Consider the following 14,541-nt stretch of genomic DNA (forward strand, 5'->3'; position numbering starts at 1 on the left):
AAAAAATCTTAAGGATGATACTTTGTACCACTCTCGTATGCGTTCGTAAGCGTTAGTAGAATTTTTATCCCATCATCTTCACTCCATTACATATATATGCATTATTATTATCAAAGTGCTTTATAGAGGCAAATAATTTTCTAGCACCCCAAGGATTATTATTTAAGAGACCATCATGTCTCACCCAAATTTCCCCAATTAAAAAAAAAATCACATCAATGATGAGTTTCGAGAGTGTGATAGTGTCAAGACTCTTAATCCAATCACACATTATGTTTCTTCCATCACAATTCGGGCCATGTGAGCCTCTGCTTTCATGGAAGTAACCTGCCACTTACACGAAGAGTTTGGTTTAAAGTAGCCCGAAAGCAGAGGGAAATAGGAGTTAACCTCCGGTATTTGTATCAGGATCCTCCTTGGATGTTAGAAGCACTCTTCCTTCAAGTGGCCAGGAATGTGCCCACAGTGTGGACAAAAGAGAGCTGTCCTCTGTGGCAGGATGAGTGGGAGAGGGAGGCCCTGGCTCTGTCCTGCTTCTGATACAACCTGGTTAGACAGACTTGGAAATGTTTACACCTTTTGCTAGCAATACTTTTGTTGATCTTGTCACTGTAGATTTGTCACTGGCAATCTATCTGTAGACGTGTGTTTGGATCAAGGAATGGCTTCAGTTGAGGGGATTCTGTCCACCCCTGAAATAGTGTTCATGGTACTGTGTATGAACACCCATTTTTGTTCCTTTTAAACTGAGAAGATCAGATACTACACTTGAGGCCGAGAAGTGATTTTTTTGTTACTTTAAAATTTTGTCTTTATTGAGATTCTCCAAGAGCTCTATGATGGGTGAAAAGGCCTCTTCAGGAGGATCACTCACGTCTTTTCAGTAGGGACCGTCGATAGCTATTGACTGTATATGTGTATGTGTGCACATCTTTTCCTCGAGCCTGTAAAACATGCATTTTGTTTATTTGAAGGAGAGGCTCTGACCTGGACATTTAGGACCACGGCTAATCATTTGAAGATCATTTGGTAAAGGCCAAAGAGCTCTGAAATCAAGGAGATTTGGCTGAAAATCACAGACACACACACACACACACACACAGTTGTTAGTTGTCGTCAATCCGACTCCAACTCACCGTGACCCATGGACAGCAGAACTAAATGTTGCCCAACCTGGAGTGGACCAGGATTGCTGGCACACTCACATCAGTTGTTGTGACCACTGTCTATTCTGAGTGCCTATAGGAACTTTATACTGCATAATATTCTATTGAATCCACAGGATACTTATTGACTCACTTTCAGAAGTCAAGTGCTGTGTCATTCTTGGTTTGTCATAATCTGCAAGTGTCCAACAGGGGAGACCTTTCCTGGTATTTGAAATACCATTGGAACAGCTCTTACCATCACAACAACATACATGCCACTTTCATCTTTAAAAGGGATTACTTGAAATCCACGTATCTATATGGCAAAATTGCAGCAAATTCTTTCCCCCAATAATTGTGAGCCTATAATTCACATATCATACACTTTCTGGGGCAGTTACATAATCTCCTGTTAACTTGAGCGATGGGGTGGAGTCTAGTCTGTCAATCGGGTCATAGCCAATGAAGCCTCTGTGTGGGATGGCCTTCTCCTGAGGATTCTGGGAACTCCTGCCTTTCTCCCTGGAGGTGGGACACATACTCTCTCCCTGCAAGACATTCCTCTTGACAAGGTACATGGAGCTAAGCTGATGGAGTCAGAGCCCTGGAGCTGGAGGAGCCACATGGAGACCCACACCAATGCTGCCATGCTTCTACCGCCACTGGATCCACAAGACTGTCCACCCACTGGCCTGTGAATTTCCTGCATTTGGCATCATTGCATGTGTTGCATGAGTCTGAAGAAGAAGTTATAGACTGGTATCAGACATATGGGTAATATAAAACTTACGGATTTGATCTGGACTGGGCTGAGATGTTTTCTTAATATACAATTATTATTTTATATAAAACTCTCTTGTACACATATGAGTGTCTATGAATTTCTTTCTCTGGTCAACCCGGACTAACATACTTGCATAGTTCAGTTGGATTTAAAAATAGTTGTGTATACATCACCATAATCAGTATCTTTCTCCCATATTCATAATTGACTTCCCAATTCCCCTCAGTACCCCCGCCCCAATAAGCTATTACATCAATTATTGTTTCTATGTCAACTAAGTCCACATGGAAGAAGCACACCAACTTGAGTGACCACAGGACTGTAAACCATATAATCTGAAGTCAAAGGAGGAATAGTTGCAGTGCCTAAAATTTGAGAATCTGGTTTTCAGAAGGCAATGGACGACAGTGGGAGCCCAAGATATATTTGTGAGATCTACATAGGAAATAAGGCTCTGGTGGTTTCCCTCGATCCATAATAGAGGGATGGGAGCAAAGTAGTTACCAAATAGAGTGCATTTGAAAAGCGGTTACCAAATAGAGGCTGTAGGAGATCAAAATTATAAACCTGACTCGAATGGTTAAAATCTTGTCAGTTGACATCCCCTCTGATGAGCATTAGGCCTAATCTGGTTTTCAAAAATTTCTGTAGTTTTTGTTTTTTCATAGTGGGATTTATCTCAGATATGCTATGTCATTGGTGTTACCCTCTTGAATTTTTGTTGTATGTTTTTCAGGGTATGAAACCTAGGATTGATGAACCTGCAGGGACCACAAAGTAGAATAAGTGTTTCTCGGGGGTGGGGGGGGTACAGTGGTGCTTGGGGGAGAGGGAGGGTAAAAGGGAGCCGAAGTCAAGGAGTTCAAGAAGGAAAAGAATGTTTTGAAACCAATTGCAGTAGCAATTAAACAATATGCTTGGTGTGATTGAACTATGGAATGATATATCTGTATCAACTCCCAATAAAATCATTTTGAAAAGCAAAAAGAAAAAGATGTGTATGTGAGGGGAGTGCTGTGTGGTTCATGGATGGTAGGCAGGCTCTCCACCATGTTGCCTGGGTATTGGTCTCTGAATGTGTTTATTTATTGTTTTTCCCTATAGCAGTGGGCTCATATAGTAGTTATCCTTTTGTGATTAACTTCATTCAGCATAATGGTGTCAGGGTTATACTCACTTTTTAGAAAGAGTTTGTGAGTTTGTTATCTTTTTCTATATTCTGTAGTGAAACCACAGCAAATTCAACCTCAATATTGATCCAATATGTAATATTAAATCAGTCTTCATATCAACTTAGATCATACACGTCTTTAATAAATAGCATGTAATCAAATCCACTCTTCCCTAGTATAAAGGTCTTGGTGATTTTAATCAATAAATTTAGTATCATTACATTTATTGTGATTATTATCTATTTTTAATTATATTGTGACTTATTTACTATGCTCCTTATTTTATTTCTCAAAAATAATCATTTGGGGCTTTTTGTTGATTACTTATTTTAATTCCTAACTAGATTAGAAAGCTTTTTATTCTATCCCTAGATTTTTAGTCATTTCTTTAAACCTTTTAGCACCAATTTTTGTCCTTTGAGTTTGCTTCTTTTTCATCTATATTAATTTTATTAAAGTCAGCCATTTCTTTAGATTTCTTTTACATTTCTTTCAGTGATAATTTGTGAGTACAGAGAGAGTACTTCCTCTGGTCTAATTTACCTTTCTCTATTGAATGATAGTATAGTTGGGTACAGAATTCTAACTTAATGGCTATATTCTCTCAACACTGAAGAAATTTCAGTTATTTTCTGATGAAAATCCAAATATTCCTCTGTAGATAAAATATTTCTTTTCCCTGATTACATTAGATATTTGATCTTTGTCTTTGATACCCTTTAGGTTTACTCTGAAGTCTTTTGGGTATTGATTTGATTAGGTAGTGATAGTTCCAATAATGTGCTTATACTATTTTACTACTTTTCTAATATTCCTGAATGAACCAATATTTATTTGGAATATCTCCCATGTCAGTAAATTTTCATCTACAACATCAATATGTGACTATTTCTACTGTAAATATCTACTACTACTTATTTAATGAATCTGATATACTTGGAGATTAAAAAACTTAATCGTGTTTTTCATTTCATTTGGTTAAATTTATACACACATATTATGTAAATAAAAAAGGATACTAACTTATATGTAAATAGTGGCTACTTCTGATACCTTGAATATTTTACTAGTGTGCTGAAGCTAGCTTGTGGTGGATTGGGGAAAACTGATTGCATATCAATTCTGAATTTCCCCACAATAGGAGTGTTTATACTATGGAAATTGACCTGCATTACAAATTAGGGATTCCTTTCTCCTTGATTAAACTGGCTCATAAACACTTACTGGAATACCGCTTGTAATCTTCCTTTTTATAAATGCTTGATACCCCTTGGAAACATCAATGAGACACATCTCCTGTGGGCTCAACCCTACCTAGGTCCAATAAATATCTCAAACCTTAGCATGAAGTCTGCTGGCAGCTCCAAATCCACTATTAAGTATATTGTGAAGGCTTTCCTTCCTTCCTTCTTTCCTTCCTTCCTTCCGTCCTTCCTTCCTTCCTTCTTTCCTTCCTTCCTTCCGTCCTTCCTTCTCTAATGTATTTTTTATGAATATTTTTGAAGAAACATTGTATTTTTAATAGCCTCAAATACACTCAGATGCTGGACAATAAAAGTAAGAGTGAAGGAGATTCAATACGTTAAAATATGAGTGCTGGTGTAGAATTTCAAAGGTACCATAGGCTGCCACAAGAATCAGTCTTGGAGGAGTATAACCAGAATTTTCCTTAAACGTCATGAGGGTGAGACTTCATCTTCCTTACTTTGGACAGAAGTATAGGTGAATTAGTAGAAAAAGACATACTGTTTGGTAAAGTAAGGAGGTCAGACAGAAAGAAGAAAACTCTCAAGGAGATGGATTGATGTAAGAGCTACATCAGTGTGCTCCAGTACGGCAAGAAATATGGGGCAGGCTTGGGAGGATTTTGTTGTGTTTTACCTAAGGTCATCAACTAACAACAGCAGCAAAAACAATGTGTATCATGTAGCATGTTAGAGAGCTAGAAAACACTCTACTAAAAATGAGTCGATAAGAAGTGGAAGGTGATGGCAGCCATGTGTTGTAATATTATCCACTAATTTTATCACCTAATCAAATCATCATCTTTCATCATCTAATTCTGTCAGCATTTATAATCTAACACAGATTATTTACAAAGGTACGTCAGTTCTGTCTTGGAAACGTCATTCTTGGAGCGCTCTGACTTTGTTCCAACTTGGATGGTTTGTTTCCTTCCATCCTGCTTTCTTTGTAAAATTAAATACATGTTTATAAAACAAAACATGGAAAGAGTCAATCCCCCCCACCCATCCCCACCAAAAAAGAAAAAGAAGGATTCAAGACCCTTTCATGTCCGCCCTATAGGACAGGGTAGAGTTGCCCTTGTGGGTTTAAGATAAGACAACCCCTTTATAGGATTAGAAAGTCTCCTCTATCTCCCACAGAGCAGCTGGTGCTTTCACATTGCCTACCTTGTGATTAACAGCAAACATGGAACCGCTCTACCCCAGGGTGCCTACTGCAGGAATACACAGATCACCCAAAGAGGGCATTGGCTGAGATGAGAGTCGCTGTTGGTTCCCAATGTATCTTCTTCCCAGTGCTTGACAAGTTGAATCCTTGGACTGTACTCTGAGAACTAGCGTGCCTCAAGCCCAAGTCTTTCCGCATCAGGACACCCATGTCAACTAAACAGAGAAGGGATGTAATCTGAAGCATGAGTTGTCTGCGTTTACTCATTTATGCATATCCACCTCTGTCAGGAAGTATTGTTTCAGGTGTTTTAGAGCAAAGGGTAGAAGAACTCATTGTTTACCTTGAAGACCCTTACCTTGGAAGGACATATCAATAGGCTATTTTATATAAGTTTTCATTTATAGAAATATACATTTAAAAATAAATTTAAATTGCTTCATTTATCTATAGGATTTATTTCCATTTACTGTGGTTCTAAGAAAGTGATTAAAATTGTAATTCTGGGAATGTCAGTCATTCTAATGTGACAGTGATGAGTTCACAATTAATAAAAAACAGATAACCAAAATATTTTTAAAGGTACCATGTATTTAAAATTTTAAGTTATATGCACTTAATTCTAGCCCAAATCTAAGAACAACATTTTCTTAGGACATGCCTGCATGGTGCTTACCCTCATGAAGAGATCACTGAAGATGTGGGTGCTCTAGCCAAGTGTGGTGAAGAAACTAGATGGTGTCTGGCTATCAGAAAGAATAGCATGTGGGTTCTTAAAGACTTGTTTACAAACAAGCAGGCATCTAAGTGAGGTGTCAACTAAATCCAAATGGAAGAAGCTCAGCAGCCTATGTGATCCCAGGATTGTAATAAAATCCAAATCTCAAAGAAGGAATAACATCAGAGTTTAAATTGTGAACCCCTGGTTTGCAGACAGCTGTGCATGACAATGGAGGCCCAAACTCCTTTGGCAGGGTTTACACATGGATTAGGTCTCCCATGAATCCCCTCTGACCATAGTTGAGGAAGGTGAATGCCCTCTTATCACACAGGGAACATTGTGATATCCATTATGGCAGATGTAATAATGTTAAAATGTAATATCATTTGATCTCCCTTTCCACACATTTTAAAGCTATTTCAGTTTTTTAAAAAGTGAAGAGGAAATACATGTGGATTGAGTCCCTGGTGAATCTCCTGTGACCGTGGACCAGGGGTGTGCATTGCCTTGCTAACATGCAGAATGCATTGGAATGTGGGTTGTTTCAGATGTAGTTAGGTTCAAATTTAACACCCTGTCATTTTATCTTTTTCATAAACCATTTAAATTTCTTCTAGTTTTTAATATTTTCTGCTTTCTTTTTGTTTGAGGTTTTCGCTGTTTTACTTTGTTATTGATTTTTTTTCTTTTTAAAATTATATTTTATTGGCACATAAAAATCTGGACAACACCTACTATGTAACAACAGGTAGTGAAATAAAATACTTTCTATTTTTGCTCTTTGTTTTTCCTTTTTTAATAGATCAATTTATAGGAGGTTCCTGTAGCTCTTATAAAAATTCATACATCAATTGTTATCAGGCACATTTGTACATATGTTGCCATCATCATTTCCAAAACATTTTCTTTCTACTTGGGCCCTTGGTATTAGTTCCTCATTTTCTCTCCCTCTCCCATCCTCCCACCCTCGTGACCCCTTGATAAATTATAAATAATTATTATTTAGATCTTATTATGCCACATCTTACCATCTTCTGTCTCACTTCACCCATGTTTCTGTTGTTCATCCCCCGTGGGGGGTTGTAGTTGGGGGTTATATGTCGATCATTGCAATCGGTTCTCCCTCTTTTCCCCTTCTCCCCTAACCTACCCCCTACCATCATGGTATCTCTACCCCCATTATTGTTCCTGAAGGATTTATCTGTCTTGGATTCTGTGTGAAGAGCTCTTATCTGTACCAGTGTACATGCTCTGGTCTAGCCAGGTACAACTGGGGTCATGATAGTGGGGGATGGATGGAAGCATTAAAGAACTAGAGGAATGTTGTGTGTTTTGTCAGTGCTATACTGCACCCTGGCTGACTTGTCCCTTCCTTGTGACCATTCTGTGATGGGATGTCCAATTGTCTACAGATGGGATTTGGATCTTCACCCAAACCCCCTTGTTTGCAGCAGTATGATTGTTTGTTTTGGGTATTCTGATGCCTGATCCTTGATACTGTCGACATCTTGTGATCACACAGGCTGGTGTGCTTCTTCCACATGGGCTTTGTTGCTTCCCTATTTGATGGTCGCTTGTTTAATTTCAAGCCTGTAAGACCCCAGACACTGTATACCTTCTAATAGCCAGCACCATTAGCTTTCTTCACTACATTTGCTTATATACTGATTTTGACTTCAGAGATTGTGTCAGGAAGGTGAGCATCACAGAGTTAGGTTATTAGAACAAAGTGTTTTTTTCATTGAGGGAGCACTTGAGTAGAGGCCCAATGCCTATCTTACCTTGAAACGTAACATACAAATATGGGTACACAGACATATATCCCTATTGTATATATGAATATATTTACATGCCTATATTTATACCTTTATAAGTGTCTTTTGTCTCCCAGTTTTTTCTCTATTTCCTTTTACTTTTCTCCTGTTTCACTATCATGTTTGACCTTCATTCAGCTCTCAGTAATTCCTCTCCATTACAGTACACTTGATTAAACCCCTACCCGGTTCACCATCAATTTTTAGATCTCTTAGTTTGCTCTCATGTGGTCTGGGCTGTATCTTCAGTGCTGTCCTCTGTCATGCAATTATCTGGGGAGGGGGGTGAGTGTATAGTTCTTGATGTCATAGAATAATCAAATAGTATGATGTATTGTTTATATGCCAAAAAACTGTTGAAAAAGCTAAAATTAGATACATGGGCAAAATAGGCATTGTCTTTTGCTGAGTTCCTGTTGTTTTTTTTTTAGAATTTTAAATATTCGCTGATTAAATATTTAATTAAATCGTATTTCATTAAGAATTAAATAGTAATGTACTTTTAACCAGGCAATGCCTATTAAATAAATGTGTTATGATGTTGCGTGCCATTGCTGGAATTTCAGTGTATCTTGCTTTTGTTGTTAAGTGCTGACAGATTGGTTCTGGCTCATAGCGACCCCATGTACCCCAGAACAAAACAGTGCCCTGTCCTGTGCCTGTCTCACACTCATTGTGATGTTTGAGGTCCTTGTTGCAGCCACTGTGTTAATCTGTCTCCCCGAGGGTCTCCCTTTCTCTCTGTCCTTCCTCTTTAATAAGCAAGATGTCCTGCTCCAGGGATTCGTCTTTCCCAATAAAGTGCCCAAAGTACATGAGACAAAGTCTCACAATCCTTGCTTCTAAGAAGCATACCGGCTATACTTCTTCCGAGACAGATTTGTTGGTTCTTCTGGCAATCCACAGCACTCTCCTATTCTTTGACAGTGCCATAATTCAAATGTATCAATTCTTCTCGAGTCTTCCATATTCAATGTCCAAGTTTCATGTGCGTTTAAGGTGATTGAAAAGACCATGACTTGGGTCAAGTGCACCTTAGTCCTCTAAGTGACATCTCTGCTCTTCAGCTTTTTAAAGAGGTCCGTCCATCCTTACAACTCTGCGAGTCATCTGATGTACAGATTGGAAATTTACCCCCTTCTGCCACTGTGGGAGTCATGTCTTTGATAAACGTCTCTCTCTGCGTGCATACAGAGATCTATAACATAGATATGTATTTACATATTGATAAATAATATGCATAATTGTATGTATTATTTAGGCTCACTGGTTTTGCTTTTGTAGAGAACCCAGTCGAAGGTGGACACCATCCTTGGGAAAGCAGAACCCCAGTGAAGAGAGGAAGACCGTCAAGGAGTCGGATTGACAGGGGGGCGGCAACAATGCGCTACAACATAGCATCTGTGAGGATGACACAGCACTGGGCTGAGTTTCCTTCTGTGGTCCATAGAGTTGCTATGAGGCAAAGCTGCCTCCCAAGCCCTTAGCAACAACCATCTCCAGATGGTTCTTCTTCTCAGGTCCTTTCTTCCATGGAACTGCAGCAGCGATCCCGCACACAGCAAGTAGTATTAGCAGAAGCTAGAAAGGAGACGGATAGATCCAACTACTTTTCTCTTGAGGAGAATCTTCGCAAGACTGGAAAATGTAAACATTCTGGAGAGGTTATGTCCGCTTAAGATAACATCAGCGCATGCCATTTTAAGAAATCCATACCTTCAAATAGACTCATCCTTTTATTTTTGGTGTATGTAGGATGCTTACAGAATTCACTGTGATTGCATTCTAGGAATGTCTAATTACTTTAAATTGATGTCATTCTTAAAATAATTTTATAAACAACACGTAGCTAGGATTATGAACAGAAATAGGATTGACAGGAAGGTAGAGTGGAGATAGTCTTCCATTGAGTCTTGAGGTTGCGGCTTCTAGTTCACCAGTTTCACTCATTAGCTGCATCATCTTGGTTATCTAACTTTTCTGAATTTTACATCCTCATCTGTAATATGAGGATTATAATGTAAGATGGGCGATGCTTAAATAAATAAACGCCATAATCTATTTTCTATGGAAACGGAAAATGCCAAAAAGGAAATCATACTGAATCATGATTGTTTTCTATTCTTGTTTGTTTCTCTAAAATTCCCAGAAGGAAAATATAGGTATATCTTGACTTGAGAAGACCCCAAGTTTTATGTTAAAACTAACCAATTAAATACATACATTTCTAATTATCTGTGGGAAAACTTTTCAAAAGCATTATAGCATCAATTATAGAGTACTCCAAGGACATCTCAAATATAATTTAAACTTCCCCCCTAATTACGTCTTTATAAACTTTCCAGGAATGTACTTCTTGCATAAATTAGGATAATCATGTACTGGTTTGGATGTGATTTTAGAATGCTGGCAACAGCCTGCCATTATGGAAACGCATGCATAGGCTGCAGTTGATAAGCAGAGCTCTGTTGGGCATTCCACTTTGCACCTCCTGGGGCACCAATTTTCAGGAACTCTTAGAACCCAATAGAAAAATCTCACCTAAAATTCATCTGTGAGCTAAATTACAGGAGACGCTATTATCATTCATTGTGCATGCACTGTTGGTCTGGATCACAGCTGAGCACCTCTGAGCCACAGGGGAGGACGGTCCGAGCTTTGAGAATCCTGAGAATTGAAATGGTCAACCAAAGTATTTCCTTGTCATTCTGACCAAGAAACAAGTCTCAATCTCTCCATAAATAGATATTAAACGTCCACTAGATGCCTATCCCTAGGCCGAGTCCTGGGTTAAGGTAGGAATGGCTTAAAATCCAATCGGAAGAGGTGAAACAAATACGAAGTGATTACAATGCAATTGAATGTCAAGCTACATAGTATTCCGTAAAATGGGGTTTTGGAACCCCTTAGGACCAATAATGAGAGTAGAAATAACAGGAGGGTAAGGGGAAGGTGGCCGGTGAGGGGGTGGGGGGGGGGAGAAAGGGAGAACAGATTACAATGATCTACCTATAACCTCCTCCCAGGGAGACAGATAACAGAAATGTGGGCGAAGGAAGACATCGGTCCGCGTAAGACATGAAAAAATAACAATTTATAAATTATCAGGGGTTCATGAGGGAGGGAGGTTGGGGTAGAAGGGAAAAAAGTGAGGAGCCCATACCAAGGGCTCAAGTAGAAAGCAAATGTTTTGAGAATGATGATGGCAACAAATGTACAAATGTGCCCAACACAATGGATGTATAGATGGATTGTGAAAAGAGCTGTAGGAGCCCCCAATAAAATGATTTTAAAAAAGAGAAAAAATAGGGATTTTGGAGAAGGATGAAAACAAGGCAAATTTTAAGAAGTGGATGAGCCTGAGGGAGGATGTAGAAATTAGACCTGAATTTGGAAGTCGGAAGCTTGAAGTGGAGGACAGATCACTTTGTCTAAGGAGGAGGTTGAAGGGAAGGGTGTGTGTGTCTGTGCATTTGTGTTTGTTTGCATGTACTTGGGTATGACTTTCGGAGCCATTAACAGGGGAGACAGCAGGAGCCAGAGATGGACAAAGGAAAAATGTAGCTCCTGTGCATGCTGCTTAGAGAAATCTGGCTCATGGGAGAAAATGATGAACAATGGTAGTCTGTTTATTATCAGGATTAGGGATAAATCCACCCCATCTACAAATTCTGTTATCAGCCTACAACATACCTATTACCATCGTAGAGAAATGAGTGACCTGTGCACAGCCATACTCATTAAATGGATAGGCTTCCACGTCTTCAGGAGGCTGTCTGGATATAGTGGGTGTACCATGGGTCCTGTGGGTTTCACAAACTAATGGATACTTCTGATGCTACCAAAAGCATCTACTTTACTAGCTGGTTCACCTAGGTGATAGCTCCCAGTGAAGATGAGCCTTTCTAGACCATTATCAGTAAGTAATTTGCATGTGATCCAAATTTAATGTACTATGTGCTCTAGAGCAGTGGTTCTTAGACTTCCTAATGCCGTGACCTTTTAATACAGCTCTTCATGTTGTGCTGACCCCCAACCATAAAATTATTTTCATTGCTACTTCATAACTAATTTTGCTACTGTTATGAATTGGGCAGCCCTGTGAAAGGGTCATTTGACCCCCAAAGGGGTCATGATCCACAGATTGAGAACTGCTGCTCTAGGGGGTCATCCGTTTGTTATTTCACTGTGTATTCTATCTGAGATTTGAGAAAGAACACATATCAGTGTTCATGATGTCAGACTTCATAAGCAGCAAAGCCAGGATTCTAACTCATTCCCATTTAACTTTACAACTCCCAAATGATAATTTTTTATTAATGGAATTGCATTGACACATTCAACTGACTGGGCCATCAGCACAGTCAGGCAGTAAATAGTTCTACTCAGCATTAAAGAATCAACTGATAGTAGTGGATCCTATTGAACACCTGTAAATGTGTCACCATGAAAATGAAATGACTTCAGAGCTACGCAACTAATTATAAAAGAGCATAGAAAATTGGACAAAAGAATTTAAAGTAGGTAGAAGATAGAGAGACCACACAGTTTATCATCCAAACTGAAATGCCTTCGAGGATCATAGGACATTCCATCAATAATTACGCAAGGAAATCAATGTAACCCAGGATTTTCTGAGCAAACCAGGGCACATCCTCTCCTCAGTGATTGTGATCACAGGGAGTGTAGTCCTTTCTTGTGCAATAGTCTGTTCTCCTGTGAGTGGTATACATCATACTGAGAAGAAACAGAGAGGGCCAGGGAGTAGAAGACAAGCTAACACCCCAAGGATAAGAGTGTGGTCTCTCAAGGGTTCTATCCCCGGTTTTCGCTCTGATTTTCACCACTGGAGTTAGTGGTCTTTTAAGGATGCTTGAGTGCTTGTCAGAGGTTATCAATCAATCCTCTTGCTCCATGGATGCGGAAAAGAATTATTCAACATATCCCTTCCAGCTCTAATCTCTGTAACTCCCAACAAATGACTGGGTACGGCTGTGAACATTTGAGATGGTTGCAGTACCCCCCCCCCCAAGGGGATTAGATAGCTTGCTAATAATGTAAATAAAGTATAGGGGGTAGGGCCATACAAAAGGTATATGGACTCCTAATGTGGGATTAGTCAGGTTTGATATTTTAGTAGGCTTAAAATGATCCACCCTGCAGACCGAAAGGAGGATTTCCGTATCATTAAGCATGAAGAGCCACAGGTCTGTGGTGAGCTGTGGATGCCCCTCTCTGTTCCATAGGATGGGGTGTGTTAAATTTGTCAAGAACAAGGCCTATGACAAGAGATACCAAGTGACATTTAGAAGACAGCGAGAGGGAAAAACTGATTATTGTGCTTGAAAACGCTTGGTAACCCAAGATAGAGATAAGTACAATACACTGAAATGCAGGATGATGGTTCATGTAACCAACAGGAATATCATCTACCAGATTGCTTATGCCTGTATAGAAGGAGATATGATGGTCTGTGTAGCTTATGCTCATGACCTTCCCATGTACGGTGTGAAAGTTGGCCTGACCCATGGTGTGGCAGTATATTGTACTGGCCTGCTGCTGGCCCCCAGGCTTCTTAATAGGTTTGGCATGGACAAGATCTATGAAGGCCAAGTGGAGGTAACTGTAGATGAATACAATGTGGAGACTTTTGATGGTCAATCTGGTACCTTCACTTGCTATCTGCATGCTGGCCTTGCCAGGACTACCACGGTAAATTAAGTGTTTGGGTCTCAGAAAGGGGCTCAGAAAGGGGCTCAGATGGAGGCTTGTCTATCCCTTATACTACCAAGTGATTCCCTGGTTATGATTCAGAAAGCAAGAAATACATGACAGAAATACATCGGAAACACATCCTGGGTCAGAACATCTCAGATTACATGCCTTACCTAGTGGAAGAGGATGAAGATGCAGTCAAGAAGCAATTTGCTCCATACATCAAGAACAGCATCGCTACTGCCATGATGGAGGAGCTGTATAAGAAAGCACATGCGACTATACGAGAGAATCCAGTTTATGAGAAGAAGCCTAAGGGAGATGCTGAACAGAAGAGGTGGAATCATCCCCAAATGTCTCTTGCCCAGAAGAAAGATCGAATAGAAGAACAGAAGCTTCCTCAGAGCTCAGGACCAGGTGGGAGAGAGTTAAACCAAACCATCATTTTCCATGATGATTTGCTACAGAAAGAAAACACACTACTCACCAAGAAGGGAAAAAAAATAAAGAAAGAAGGAAAAAGAAAAAGAAATGAAGAGCCAAGAGTGGAGTGTGTCATTTGGAACCAGAGACCCTGTGCTGAGAAGGTCCTCAATCCGAGAGACAGAGCTCTGTGACACAGGAGACAACGAGAGGTGCCAAAGAGCATCCGCAGAGGAACAGTGGCAATCAAAGCAATAAATACAAGGGCCTGGCGTAAATGTGACTGAGCAGTGGACTTCCCGATCCATAGAACGTCTTTAGGTCCAGGCTTACTGATGAACTGGGTGGG

At 39.7% G+C, this 14,541-nt stretch overlaps 1 pseudogene; it reads left to right on the forward strand.

The window, feature by feature from the left end:
* The first annotated feature begins 13,301 nt into the window (after positions 1–13,301).
* LOC142454230 (large ribosomal subunit protein uL18 pseudogene) lies at positions 13,302–14,201 on the forward strand (annotated as a pseudogene).
* Positions 14,202–14,541: the final 340 nt, after the last annotated feature.

This window comes from Tenrec ecaudatus, chromosome 8 (assembly GCF_050624435.1).
Source record: "Tenrec ecaudatus isolate mTenEca1 chromosome 8, mTenEca1.hap1, whole genome shotgun sequence".
In the NCBI taxonomy this organism is placed as follows: domain Eukaryota; kingdom Metazoa; phylum Chordata; class Mammalia; order Afrosoricida; family Tenrecidae; genus Tenrec; species Tenrec ecaudatus.